This window comes from Mytilus californianus, unplaced genomic scaffold (genome assembly GCF_021869535.1).
Source record: "Mytilus californianus isolate M0D057914Y unplaced genomic scaffold, xbMytCali1.0.p SCAF_62, whole genome shotgun sequence".
Taxonomy (NCBI): domain Eukaryota; kingdom Metazoa; phylum Mollusca; class Bivalvia; order Mytilida; family Mytilidae; genus Mytilus; species Mytilus californianus.
The window spans coordinates 547,403-562,152 of NW_026262715.1; the positions used below are offsets into that span (position 1 = coordinate 547,403).

General features: G+C 31.8%; 1 protein-coding gene across 1 annotated transcript in view; it reads right to left on the reverse strand.

The window, feature by feature from the left end:
• Positions 1–9,076, reverse strand: part of LOC127707292 (uncharacterized) — an 81,928-nt gene extending 72,852 nt beyond the window's left edge. Inside the window, exon 1 of the mRNA XM_052211824.1 lies at positions 8,823–9,076. The gene's annotated coding sequence lies outside the window, so the exon portion shown is untranslated. The remainder of the gene's footprint in view (positions 1–8,822) is intronic.
• Positions 9,077–14,750: the final 5,674 nt, after the last annotated feature.

The following is a 14,750-nucleotide window of genomic DNA, read 5'->3' on the forward strand; positions in this document are numbered from 1 at the left end:
ATATAGAGATTTATTGTGGAAGCATGTTCACAAATGCAGAATTTCATCTCCCGTGCAATTACGATTTTATATGTAAACATTTTACAATTTTAATTTTGAAGATTTAACGGAATTGTATACAAAATCTGCTCCAACAGAATTATGAGGAAGAACGACTGAAATTGTATGGTCACATTCACGAATTGAATGACCGATATAATACGTCCTTGTCTCAATAATCTACCGACATGCTGCGAGGTCTTAGTTCTTCAGATATCAGATTAAGTGTCTGTACTGTAATTTTACAGGTTGTGATCTTATCGATTATGACAATTTAAGTGCTTGTAGATTTACATGGTGGGTGTGTTTGCTTTTAAAATGCCGCTTGTCTGTTGACGCACATGTTTTCGTTCTGTTTGAAGTTCTTGCGATTCCGGCAGGTTTTGTTTGCTACCATGATATGTCTCTTTTCACTAATTTAAATTTCATTAATTTGAACATTGGAAAGCTACTGTCGTCATTAATTCACAGATTTATATATGATTGAAATAGTATCATGTTGTGATGCTGTTTTATTGGCATTCACCCAAGTTACCATGTTTTTCACGTTAATTTTATTGTATGAAACAAGTACATAATTATGAAAACAACTAGCACTCTTTGTATTCCTTTCACTGATATTTCTCATTATTGTTGACTTTGCTTCCAAAAGATAGTCAGTATTCGAAATTTTATAACAAAGGAAAGCCGTTGAAAACAAGTTTATCTTTATTTAGTAATTTAAAATATTAAGAGGGCGGGTACATAGTATCGCTTAACGAACGAATGAAACAAAAGGATACAAAGTAAAACAATGTATCAATAACGTCGCTTGAAAAATAATCGGTGTTTGTTAGTCATATTATCAATATCAATTTATTTCCACATTCAATTAATTCGTTATTAACAAAATTTACATCAATCTTCTCAAAATCACAAATATAATCCAGAAAATGAACGCGTTCAATACTGTCTTTTTTGTGATAATTTGATTTATTTCTAATCATCAGTTATTTCATCTCTTATCATTCTTAAAGAATAAACGATTCACATCTTACAGATGATAACGGTTATCCTGCTTTGTGATTTAATGGTGTAGTTTTAAACAATATTTAAAATTATGTGAATACATTGCAAAGATTTTAATTGTCTTTACTTGGTTTCGAAATATTTAAGACTAACCTCAGGACATTTACAATCAAATCAATTTTTTCAACATTGGGTTAACATATTGAGTGAAATCGTGTTATTGTATTTTGTTTGTGGTTACATTTCAAAGATATTAATTTGTTTTAAAGATTGATAAAACGTAGGATGACAATATTCACTAAACTAATTATGCTTATCTGAAACTTTTTAATCCATTTACCAATGTAAATAAAACAAAGATGATGAAATGAATACTGTATGTTGTTTATTTTGAGTTATTGGCTTGAAAGTACAGAGTGTTTATTGTACAATATCATCACACATTCGTCATTGTTGTGAAAGGTTATTTGATATACCTTCCATTTTAGCACAACGGATACTGCATTTGAACTTAAAAGTGATATTGTGTGATTCAATTGGACACACCCCAATATTTATATTTGTTTTATGTATATGTGTGTATCTTATATTGTGACATATTTTAAATAAATCTGCTTACCCTTCCGGAGCACCTGAGATCTCCCCCAGTTTTTGGTGGGGTTCGTGTTGCTTAGTCTTTGGTTTTCTATGTTGTGTAATCTGTACTAATATTTGTCTGTTTGTCGTTTTATTTTTGGCCATGGCGTTGTCAGTTTGTTTTCGATCTATGAGTTTGACTGTCCTTCTGGTATCTTTCGTCCCTCTTTTAAATAACTTGTTCAATTTGAGAAAATGAACGTTTAAACAGGATACCTCATATTTTTCAATAAAAAAATTGACAGATCATGCAAATGATATTTGAACTTAAGCCTGAAGTCTTGTATTTAACATTGACCTAAATAAGAATTGTAAAATAGTAGTTTAACAATTCTAGTTAAGGTACTGAATATTTTTAAACTTTAAAAAAAGATTTAAATTTCGTGTTCAGTTTTTGCTATTTAAAGGGAAATCACACTATTTATACTACTAATAATAATTCATTGAAATTTTGCATGTAGAAAGATCATACTTATTACGATATTTTAGGCGAAAAAAAAATTGGGGTCACCGATGTTGTTTTCGAGATATGACGTCATCAAAACTTAAAGAATCGCGTTATAACGAAATATAGAAATAGCGCTCTAAATTGCTAAAAATAGACAAACTTATTGAAAAACGATGTTTAACTGGAATAACAAAAACAGTCAAATGTAACTTGTACCTTATGAACATTTATTTGTCTCGGTTTCCTTATTTTTGAAGGCCTTTGAACATTTCCCGCCATTTTTAATTGCTATTTATAATAGATTTTTTTTAAATAAAAAAAACCTACTAATGTTTTTCCCTTCAAACTTCTGCATAAGTTGCAGCTTCAGGGAAGATTTTAAAAGTATAAATAAAAAAGGGGGGTCACCGATGTTTTAAATCCACTAAAACGGAAATAATCTTATTATTGAATTTTGGCGGGAACTATAACCTTTTCTGTTTACGTTATAGAACGACGTTGCTGGCAAAACAGCATGTCTTGCAACTTGGTGTGAATTAAACCTTTTCACTACAAAATATAATATCATGTTTGAACATTTTTTAAGGTATTTTGATTATTCATTGATATTTTTATCAATCTATCGAATCGTTAAACATAGATACAATAACAGTTTATTATAAAGAAATTGTCAAAGTTGAAGTCATCTCATTTTTTTAATTGCATTTGTTGTATGGGGAAAACAAATGTTTGCCTCATGCCGTATTATAGAAATAATTTTCGGCTTCCAGATAAAGAATCTTCTACCTCGGAAGACTGAGGGTATCCGGGCTGAAAAGTAACACGTTCCTTTTAGACTGCAGGCAGAATAATTTTGTTACCATAATTTCACTAGCTTGTCCATTCGCACCGGGAAGATAAAACCTGAAATGCCGTGTTAAAAATGCCACAAACTCAGCACGTTAAAAGAAACATATTTTCGGTAGGAATTTAAAATTGGTTAACATTTCCGTAATTACACAACGCTTCATAATTTATTCGAACTGTGGAAACCAAATTTTTTTCTGAGTTCTATCATCCCACACGCATTTTCATACATCGTTTCATGTTCATTGTACATAATATGTTCAATGTTCATCGCCTGTGTATTAAAACTTTATGTATTACGTACATTTTATTACCGTTCCATTAATCGCTCAACTTTGGTATGTTATGAGAAATACAATGCATCTGATAATTTAGAGTTAATTGACAATAAAATACACATCGCCATATTGATATCAGGAACATATAATGTTCCCACTTGATATGTAATAAAAAAATCTTTTAATTTGTAATAAACGGATCTAGTTTTTTTTTCTTGTTCTGCTACATCTATCCGTGTTTCTGTGGACATGTTGATATAATTTATCTAACTCTAGTTTTTTGTCGAGCCTTCGACTTTAGTCGAAAAAGCGAGACATAGCGATCCTACATTCCGTCGTCGGTGTCGTCGTCGTCGGCGGCGTCCACAAATATTCACTCTGTGGTTAAAGTTTTTGAAGTTTTAATAACTTTCTAAAACTATCCTGGATTTCTACCAAACTTGGTCAGAAGCTTGTTTATGATCATAAGATAGTACCCAGAAGTAAATTTTGTAAAAAAAAAATCTAATTTTTCCGTATTTTACTTATAAATTGACTTAGTTTTTCTGGCAGGAAACAATACATTCACTCTGTTGTTAAAGTTTTTAAAATTTTAATAACTTTCTTAAACTATCCTGGATATGTACCAAACTTGGACAGACTGAAGCTTGTTTGTGATCAAAAGCTTGTATCTCGAAGGAAATTTATTTCAAAATTTTGTACCTGTTTATCCGTATTTTACTTATATATGGACCTAGTTTTTCTTCCAGTTAACATTACATACAGTATGCAGTTAAAGTTTTTAAAACATTTATACAATCCATAAACTATCCTAGATTTATACCAAACTTGGACAGAAGCTTCTTACAATTAAAAGATAGTATCGAGAGGAATATTTTTATTGATTTTTTTCCTCATTTTTGTTGAGCCTGCGATTAACAGCAAAAGTAGGCGAGACACTGGGTTCCGTGGAACCCTAACGATTTATTTTATCAGATGACAAATGAGAGTGTGGATAACCTTTGAGGTAGAATAAGAGTTCGAGTTCCAGCTAAATTTTGAGTTAAAGTTCCAGTTTTATTTTTAGTTCGAATGTTAATTCGAGTAAGAGTTCTAGTTAAGACTCGAGTTCCACTTAGAAACTTCCGAGTTATACTTTAAGATAGAATAAATTCTGGTAAGAGTTAAAATTTTGAGATCCGATGAAATTAAAAAGAAAGATTGCAGTTTCTATTTTCTGTTGGTGCACTCTCTTTCTTGAATTGTATATTCTTTTATCACATTTATGTTTCAGTATGGTATAGCCTATATACTTTTTTTTTGCCAAAACTGATTAATGATAGGTTATTTGAAAATAACTGATTGATTGTGTGTGCCACTTTCAGCACTCTGCTATATCATGTTGGCCATTTTTTTTTAAAGAACCAAGTATTAAGAGCAAATCAGCTACCTTTGTATTAAACAAATGGTCATGATCGGAATCACATTGAGTGATCTGAACACGAACCTACATCTGAACTACTAGTTTTTGTTTTGTTTTTGTTTTCGTTTTTTTCTTGATTTTTGAAAAACTTTCAATGGCAAATATTACATGAATATCAGCACAAATTTTTTTTCTATATGAGATGAACACTCTATCACAAGACGGACCTAAATGTGATGGTTACAGTTTAGCACTCTGTAAGACATGTTACTCTACATAAATACATGTGTGTGTGTTCAATATTTCTCTTGTTGGAGACTTGTAAAGCCAAATATACAGTGTGGGTATTTTGTTGTTGTTGTAGGCAGTACGGTCATCAATAGGACAAAAATAACTAGGCATAGTGTTTGAGATTCCCATAGTGCTCTGACGTCTAGCGGCCTTATTTTTTTAACTTACTGGTCGTACAGTTCGCTATAATTGACAGTTTGAAGAAATACTACAAAATATGATTTTTTTTTGTGCCCAAATTATGTAAGCCTGTATAAAGCATTAAAGGAAGATTGAGTATAATGTACTATATAATACGTGCTAAATTTTTTTTGATTTCGACAGCCAGCAACCGATGTAAAATTTTGTATGCTTCTTTTACAGTCATGTTTAACTGGCGTTATTCTTAAATAACGTTTGATATTTCAACAAATATGATTACTCTACGAATCACTCGTGTTTATGTATTTGTGCCCATGCCCCCCTCCCCCCTTCCCCCCAAAAAAAAAAAGAAAAAGAGAGAGAGAGAGGGGCGTTTGACACCAAAGGAACATCGAAACTCATTGTTCTTATTTAAATCCCTCTTTTGGACAGAAAACTACAAATTCCGGAAGCTGTACGCTTACATGCTGTTACTCTTGGTATATTGTTATTTTTTTTCCAGTATATTCCCACATACCGCATCGCGACGATACGCTGCCAACAGTTGGGTTACACTAATGACAGGACAATTGCCCGTATTGACCGGATGAGATATAAATAGTCAGAACGTTTTTGTTATTTGATAGATTATTTTAATATTTGAAGACCTTAGAAATACTAGACTATATTTTATGAAAATCTAACAAAAAAAGTTGACCGGACGGATTTCACACTCACTGATGTACGCTTTACATATATTGAACTGATCGACAAAAAGTGTTACTAGTAATATCTCTTTTGTTTTACAATATTTTTTCATACAACTAAGAAATCTTCGAGATTAATAGTTATCTTATATGAAAATTTAAACTTTATAGTAAAACAAAATGTTTTTCTAAAAAAAAAAATGTTGACCGGACGGATTTCACATTCGCCGATGTACGCTTTGATTATACTGAAATGATCGACAAAAAGTGTTATAAATATCTCTTTTGCTTTTAAATATTTTTTTTCTTCGTGAAACTAAGAAATCTGCGAGATCAATAAATATGTTAATATATGAAAATATAAACTTTACAGTAAATAAAAAAAGTTTTTCTACACAAAAAAAGTTGAGCTGACGGATTTCGCTACAAATAATAAAGACCAGATCAACAAAAAATGTTGATATTTCTCATATCTAACAATATTTTTCGGTGAAATTAATAAACCTTTAAGAAAAATAATTGTATAAATGGTATTGTATGTAAATACTAACTCAATAATAATAATAATAATAATAATAATAATAATAATAATAATAATATCTTTATTTAAAGAGAGTAACTCATTTGAATTAAACCCAATCGTAAGGTAATTCATATCAAGACCTTTTTCGGCTATTTTTTGCCATACATTTTGTCCGTTTCGAGTAGCATTTTAATTTTTGCACTTAAATCAGTCATTTGCTTTCTCCTGCTTTTGTGAACGCCCCTTTGAGCGGGCCGCCATTTTAGAAATTAGCAACCTTTACGACGGACTCGAAAACGGCGACGTCATAATACGGTCACGACACTATAGCGGCGCCGAGAGCGATGCGTATAAACAATAGTGTGATTTCCCTTTAAGTAAATTTTTGAATAAATGCATACGGAACGATAATGTTCATTATCTATAATCCAAACAAAGAAGTACTGACCTTACATGTTGAAAAAATATCATGTTCTTTTTTGTGTAAAATAAATAAATGTTCTTTTTAAAATGTGTCTAAGGCTACAGTCCTCAAGATCAGAAAACAAACTATGGATAAAAAATGACCAAAGTTTGCCAACAGGGATATAGACATACATATGACATCACATATACAGTATTGGATTTTAGTAGTAACAGTCTACTGACAAAAATGTTATATATACAGTCGTTTTTACGAAATTTAAACATCGGATAAATATTGTCATCATTTATTCATAGATACATATTTATGATAGAAATGGTATCATAAGTTATTGAATGGAAACGAAATAAAATGCCAGTTTCCAATAAATCAAGGACAACTCCTGAACGGTAAAAATCAAAATCGTATATATCGAACTTTATCTCCATTTTGTCATTAGTTTCAGCATATCACAATTTGAAAAGCATTGCTTGAACGGTTTATAAGCCATTGCACGGACACTGTTGGCAGCCGCCAGTTTCCAATAGATCAAGGGACATAAGGTAACTCCTGAACGGTAAAGGTGAAAATCGTCTATATTGAATTTAACCTCCATTTTGTCATTAGTATTAACATATCAAAATTTGAAAATCAATGGTTGAATGGTCCATAAGTTATTGCACGAAAACTGTTGGAAGCCGTCCGCTACTTTCTCTCTCCGAAAAAAACCAGTTTAACTTAGGTTTTTAAGATAGATAAAACGTAGAATGACCATAAAATTGAGAATGGAAATGGGGAATGTGTCAAAGAGACAACAACCCGACCATAGAGCAGACAACAACCGAAGGCAACCAATGGGTCTTCAATGCAGCCAGAAACTCCCGCACCCGGAGGCGTCCTTCAGCTGGGCCCTAAACAAATATGTATACTAGTTCAGTGATAATGGACGTCATACTAAACTCCAAATTATACACAAGAAACTAAAATTAAAAATGATACAAGACTAACAAAGGCCAGAGGCTCCTGACTTGGGACAGGCGCAAAAATGCGGCGGGGTTAAACATGTTTTTTAAGATCTCAACCCTCCCCCTATACCTCTAGCCAATGTAGAAAAAAACAAACGTACAACATTACGCACAGTAAAACTCAGTTTAAGAGAAGTCCGAGTCCGATGTCAGAATAGGAAACAAAAGAAAATAAACAAAATGACAATAATACATAAATAACAACAGACTACTAGCAGTTACTGACATGCCAGCTCCAGACCTCAATTAAACTGATTGCAAGATTATATCTTCATCAAATGAATATCAGGCACAATCCCTCCTGTTAGGGGTTTAGTATTATACCGTCAAAAAATATACGAAAAGAACAAAACCCGTGTCATGCCAACAACTGGTTTTAGAATTAATATGTTTAATTCCGATGCAAAGACCATATAAGTGAATCAATATTAAAGCCAAAATATGCAATTTTTAATGACCTGACAAAAGTATCGTAACTATATCCCTTCTTAATAAGTCTGTTTAAAGGTTTTGTTAGCTTTTGAGGTGAATACTGACATTTTTGTGCTTTGTAAAGAATATTACCATCAAAGATTGGATGTGAAATACCCGAACGTATAAGATGTCTGCATGTTGAATTATATTTACGAATGATGTCCTTATACCGATGATAAAATTTAGTAAATATTTTGACTAGTTTATGATATCGAAAACCTTGGTTGAATAATTTTTCAGTAATATATAAATTTCTCTCGCTATAATCTAATACGTTGTTACATACACGAGCGAATCGTACAAGTTGAGATATATAAACACCATAAGATGGTGTAAAGGGAACATCACCATCTAAAAATGGATAATTAACGATAGGAAATGAAAAATCATCTCTTTTATCATAAATTTTTGTAATAAGCTTCCCGTTAATGATATATATATCAAGATCGAGGAAAGGACAGTGGTCATTGTTAGTATTAGCTTTATTTAAAGTAAGTTCAACAGGATAAATTTCTTTAGTATACATACTGAAGTTGTCATTATTGAGAGCCAATATATCATCCAAATATCTAAAAGTATTGTTAAATTTTTGTATCATGTTTATTAAGCTAAATATGCTTACCTGAAACTATTTCATCCAGAGTTGAATACGACAAAGATGATGAAATGAATGCTTTATGTTATCCATTATAAGTAATTGACTTGAGTGTCCATTGTGCTATATCATCACATATTCAGCATTTTAGTGAAACGTTATTTGACATAAATTCCATTTTATCCCAACGGCTTCCGCATTTGAACTTAAATATGATATTTTGCGATTCCTGTGGACAAACTTCAATATTTATAATTGTATTATATATACGTGTACCTTATATTACGACGTATTTAAATAGGTGGTTGTATTCGAAATCAAACTTGAAACAGGATACCTGATATTGTTCAATAGAAAACTGACAGACCATGCAAATGATATTTCAACTAAATTTTGAAGTCTGGTATTTAACATTGACCTAAATTAGAACTGAAATTTGTTTTTTTAACAATTTAAATTGAGGTACTTTATACATGTACTTTAAAATCATATTTTGATTTTTCATATAAGGAATCTTTTGAATGAAAGAATACGGAACAATGATGTTCATTATTTATATTCCCATAAAAAAAAAGAAATAACCTCACATGTTATCATGTTAGAGTTTGCTTTAAAATAGACGAATTTCTTTTGAAAATGTGTTAAAACTACTATTATAGTAATCATACGACATTTCTTTATTTTATATTTTAGCCTGTTGGTGTGTCAATATCTCATAAAATATTCGTAGGTTAGCTGTTTCTGCATAAATACGAGGGGTTGATAATTTCTAGCAATTTAGTATATTCATACAAACAGTCCTTTATAATGTCAATGTAAACACTGTTTTATATATGTATCTATATATATATATAGAAGTCTATTAAAAGGACCAACCAGCAAATTTAATATGTACCGGATCGTCTAGAACAGACGATACTGCGCAGATAAGGAAAAATTTATATTAGTCTAAAGATTTGCACAACGGTACTAATATAATATGGTATTATACGAAGATGATGTTATAAAATCGTGTTGACAAATATTTCGGCTTAACAAATAGCCTTCGTCGTTGTCAATATATATATACAGTGTCGAAAAATAGCAACAGTCAACATTTAGGCGTGGATCATCTTGTGAAAATAAACTGATACAGTTACTAAATTGAAATTATGTAATTCTCTAAAAATGTGACAACTCAACGACAGATCCATCTATTGGATCACCAGTGAAGGCGATACACGGCTAAAACAAATAATATATTCATAATTACTCTAAATATCAGCTCACCAATGTTAAATCTGCAAATTTGCGGAAGCAAATTGTTGTTCTTCCCCCGCCTGCACTGTGTCTAGCGCTCTCTATATATATATACTGATGAAACTCTCAATGTAATGTGTAAGTCACATTAACATGACATTTTTCCAACACAACAAAAAATCGCTTATCGAACACAAAATTACATGACTGTAACATGTCTCTGTGTAACGTTTAATTCCTTAATTTCCCTCTTTTACATAATCTACATTTCTGATCTTTTCTTATTGTTGTTGACAAAGCTAGCTGCTTTTCATAAAAACACACCATTTGTTTCCAAAAACAACCCGACTCAAGGACAATAATCTAGACCCAACATCCATAAAGATAAACTTTACGAGTAAATTGTAGTCCAAGTAGGAGTTTTTGAAACTGTACTTATTTATGGAACTGTTTCATGTCAGACAGTTCACATGTATTTAAACGAACATCATACTTTTTAGTTGTTAACACTTATTAGTTTGAATCAAGTAATAAAGAACATAAAACATATTTCGAATTGTGCTATAAGCTGGTTTGTATAATAGGTGAAGAATATGAAAGGCACACTGTCTTCTGGAAGTATTTGCCCACACGTTACATATCGGTTTTATGCAGCAATTCTTCCTTTTTTAAACTTCGTTCCACATTTGGTTGTCAACTTGGTCTGTTGTTAATCAAATGATATTGATCATTGATGTAGAATAAACATTGCAAATGTAATTAAGAAATACAGAACTCCAAGGCAAATTCAAATAAGAGGAAGTCCATAAAAACTAACAAAATCACACCCGCCTATGCGCAGATCGTTTTCAATAGGTTTTCAGTTTATTAATTTGGAGCGACAGCATATCATTAATATTCTATGTTATGGGTCCATACTCCTTTAGGTGAATGACTTATCTATTATAAAAAAGGAGAAAAAAAAGGTTTTCTTTCATATTACTAGACCAATCACATAAATATACATTGTATCAACTAGTGGAAATCATGCAACATTGATAAATGACTTACATTGTTTTGACGTTATTTTCAGTATTCTGAAATTGAAAGATCATCTAGTGTTATAATTGATACTTTTGTGTTTTAGGGTTAGGGTTAACCCTTGCCCTTTTGTGCTTGTCGCAGACTAATGGATGGCTTGGGTGGCTTTTTTGAAGTCTGTTTATTTCTGAGGGCAAGTTTTTAACGATGCAGTTTACTGACTGCATTGCCACGTATAGTTAAACAACATTTACAATGTCTTCAATGATGATTAAAGCATTGCTATTAGCTGGAAAAAATCTTTTTTTGGTGTTGTGTTGCACAAAAAATGCATCTATGATCTTTTCTTTCAGAGAGTCTTTTCAAACGGAAATTGCTCTTAAATTATTACATTTTGTCGAACAACAATTTCCAAATGATGGACCAAAAGAAAGAAATTCTCTGTTGGATGCTGGAGGCCATCCCGGTCTTTCTTATCTGTCCATGACTTATACTTGCATATAAACGTCTGGTTGAAAGAGACATTGCACATACTCTGCACATACGATACGTTGTCTTCTTTTTGAGATGGTTTCAGTCAGGGATGGGGTAATTGAAAATATTATGGTAATTATGTGTAATGCATTTCAATATTGCATGTAATTGAATGCAATTTATAATCGAACATTTTTAAATTTACATGTAATGGTAATTTAATTAACTACATTGGAAAAAATAATAAATGCTAAATAACTATTCAATTACATGTACTTTGTGGTTGTTAATGATAAGAAATTATGTTAATATTAATTGTAAAATCAAATTTATTTCACAAATATTATTATTCAGGCACATGTGTTTGTAATACACAAATCTGTAATTGATTCCTAAGTTTTGTTATTGTTTACTTGACTTACAGAAATGTTTCCTTAATACTTTAATAAAATAAATGTGTGGGAATCATATCTAAATGTTGTTTAGTGTTTAAGAAAGATATTTATCTAAATAGATTGATTAGTAATTAATTACCTGTTAAAAAAGCCCTATCCTATACATATATATGTATATATATATCAACAATACATGTATGTATGGTCAAGAAATAGTGTGAAAGCTGTTGAATAATTTTTCTTAAACGGGTCATTTTTTTTATTTAGAGACATAAACAGATCCTCATGAACATTTTAGAGCAACTTTCCATCATTGTTCTTCTAAATTTCCTAGAAGTTTGAAGTGACATCAAATTGTTTGACTCACATGCAGGTAAGAATTTTTATTTTTATTATACAGAATTCGAATATAAATGTTTTAAATCCATGCACACAATCATTTTGTTAAATTGGTATACACAATAGGTTTATAGAAATAAAAATCTTACGAAAAAAAGCTTATCTTAAAATTGGCAAATAAGTATATGCTTCAAGGCCTGAGTCGCAATCATTTAAATATCAAATGGTTATGATTATATCCATACACCAAATGTTACTATCTTTTATTTGTTTAAAGCAGCTACAAGAAAAACCAACAAAGACAAATACGACATGCAAGTTTAAAATTTTGAAGTTGTAGAATTTCTACGGAATGTCTTAACCCACCCAGGAGGAAAGAATTGTGTCAAAGTTAAGATTGTTATATTCTTGAAAAAATATTAGACTTCTTATGTGTATGCAAAGAACTGCCAAGGACTACTGGTCCCGGATGTCTTTGGTGGAAGCCCAACGTGCTGTATTTTAATATTGCAATTTGAGCTAGAAGTCATTTATACTTTAGATGTCACTGTTGCAAATTATACAACGGTGTTGGAGGAGGTAACGGAACCACTGGGTCGGTATTTGACAATGAGGAACATGACATTTTTTTTTCAGCATGGGAACAGGAGCAGCAGGAGGATAGTTGAAGTTTCAGAATCAGATGTCCTATCCAGGAATTGTAGTGAAGTAGGACGAAGGTTCAAGAGTGATGGTTAGACTCCGCAGACGAAGTATGTTACCTCCATAGTTTTATTTAGTCCAGTGGGTAAAAAGGGAGATGTTTTTAGTGGTATTGAGGATCTATTTTTTAGATCTTCAGCAATGAGTATGGTGGAGTTAAAGTTTGGGATAAGGGGCCCGATTAGTATAAGCAGGTTTGGTTCATGAGGCATTTCATGAAGAGATCTAGTCTAAATAGTCTTTGGAAGACATTAAAAGAATAGTCTCCGGTGCTATGTTAGATGGCGTTTCTAAAATGAAAACAAATGTAGTTTTCATGATGCTTTTTTCACAATTGAAATTAACAGTATGGGTCACATACCTTTTTTTTCAAGTACAGGTAGTATAACATTAATGTATTGTATGTTCAAAGGATAGACAAGAAGTTTCATTAACAGAGACGTACATTAATCTTATCTTGTTACGACTGGTGTTGATTGTACTGGTGACAGAACCTGTGGATATATTTATTATCAGTATGATACTGGCAACTCCACAGGATACTGCAACAGTATTAATATTTACCTCCGTTTTAAAATATGGTTCATAGGACAGAGGAATGTGATGAATATCAGTACCATCTGAATTACAAATAATAAGTCGGTTATTCTCAATGTCGGTAAACACTAATGTATTGCCTATTTTGATACAGCTAGAAATGTCAAGATTTTCATTCCTTGACTTTTTGATATTTAACTGTTGACGCAAAGTGACAGAAACAGGACGGTTGTATTTGACAGGTGTTTGAGCTTGGGTGAATGATTCTTCTGTGGTTGTTGTGTTTTCTGAAATAGAAAAAAAGCATTCAACAAATACCTGAGAAGATGGATTGAATGTTGTAACATATCTCTTGGTTAAGTACACTATGAAATGTTAATAGGGAAAAAGGGGGGCGGGAGGATTTTTTTGCGGATTGTCTTCCTTTTCATCGGTTGCTACATGCTTATTATTGTCCGGCGGCTTTATTTTCACTTTTGCACACTATCCTGTATTTTGTGTTACAGAATATTCCTTTCATCCGGTTTTAAGAAAAGTTATGGATGAAATTTGAAAAAAAGGCAGGACAGAAGTTTTGAGTTAAAAAAAAGGCAGGACGAGCAACTTGAAAAAAAAAAAGGCAGGATGACAAATTATGTATAAAAAGTCAGGATAAAGTAATAAAAAAGGCAGAACCGAATAAAGTGAAAAATAAAAAGGCAGGACCAAGATTACCTAAGGATACATATGAGTTTATTGTCTTTTTCGGTTTTTTTTTAAGGAAAACACAGGACCAACTGATAAAAACCACTAGACAAAGGGAAAACTTAGTCACAATGAATAACAGTAGAAACACAGAAGAAATATTGGAATGATTGATTGTTGATTGCTTAACATCCAGTGACAAATATTTCATGCATGTTCAGGATGAAAAAAAAAATGACAATGAACACAATAATTAGGTCATGTATAAGAGGTCATCTGGGATAAAGGTCGGAAAAATATTTAGACTGCCACTTGAAAATGAGGGTATGTTGGTTATGGACAGGCAATTTGCCTTGTAACACGCCACCTACGGGCCCCTCAAAGAGTTGTTACAAGGCTTCTTAACTTACAAAGAGCGTGGCACTCTTTCTACACGAGGCATCGGATTTAACGTCACCATTCTGACCAGACTTGGCTGAATACCTTTACATCCCGCACAGCAAAACAGACGCCCACGTTGGCAAAAATTTTATTGACACTGGGAAAACTTGTCACAATGAATAAA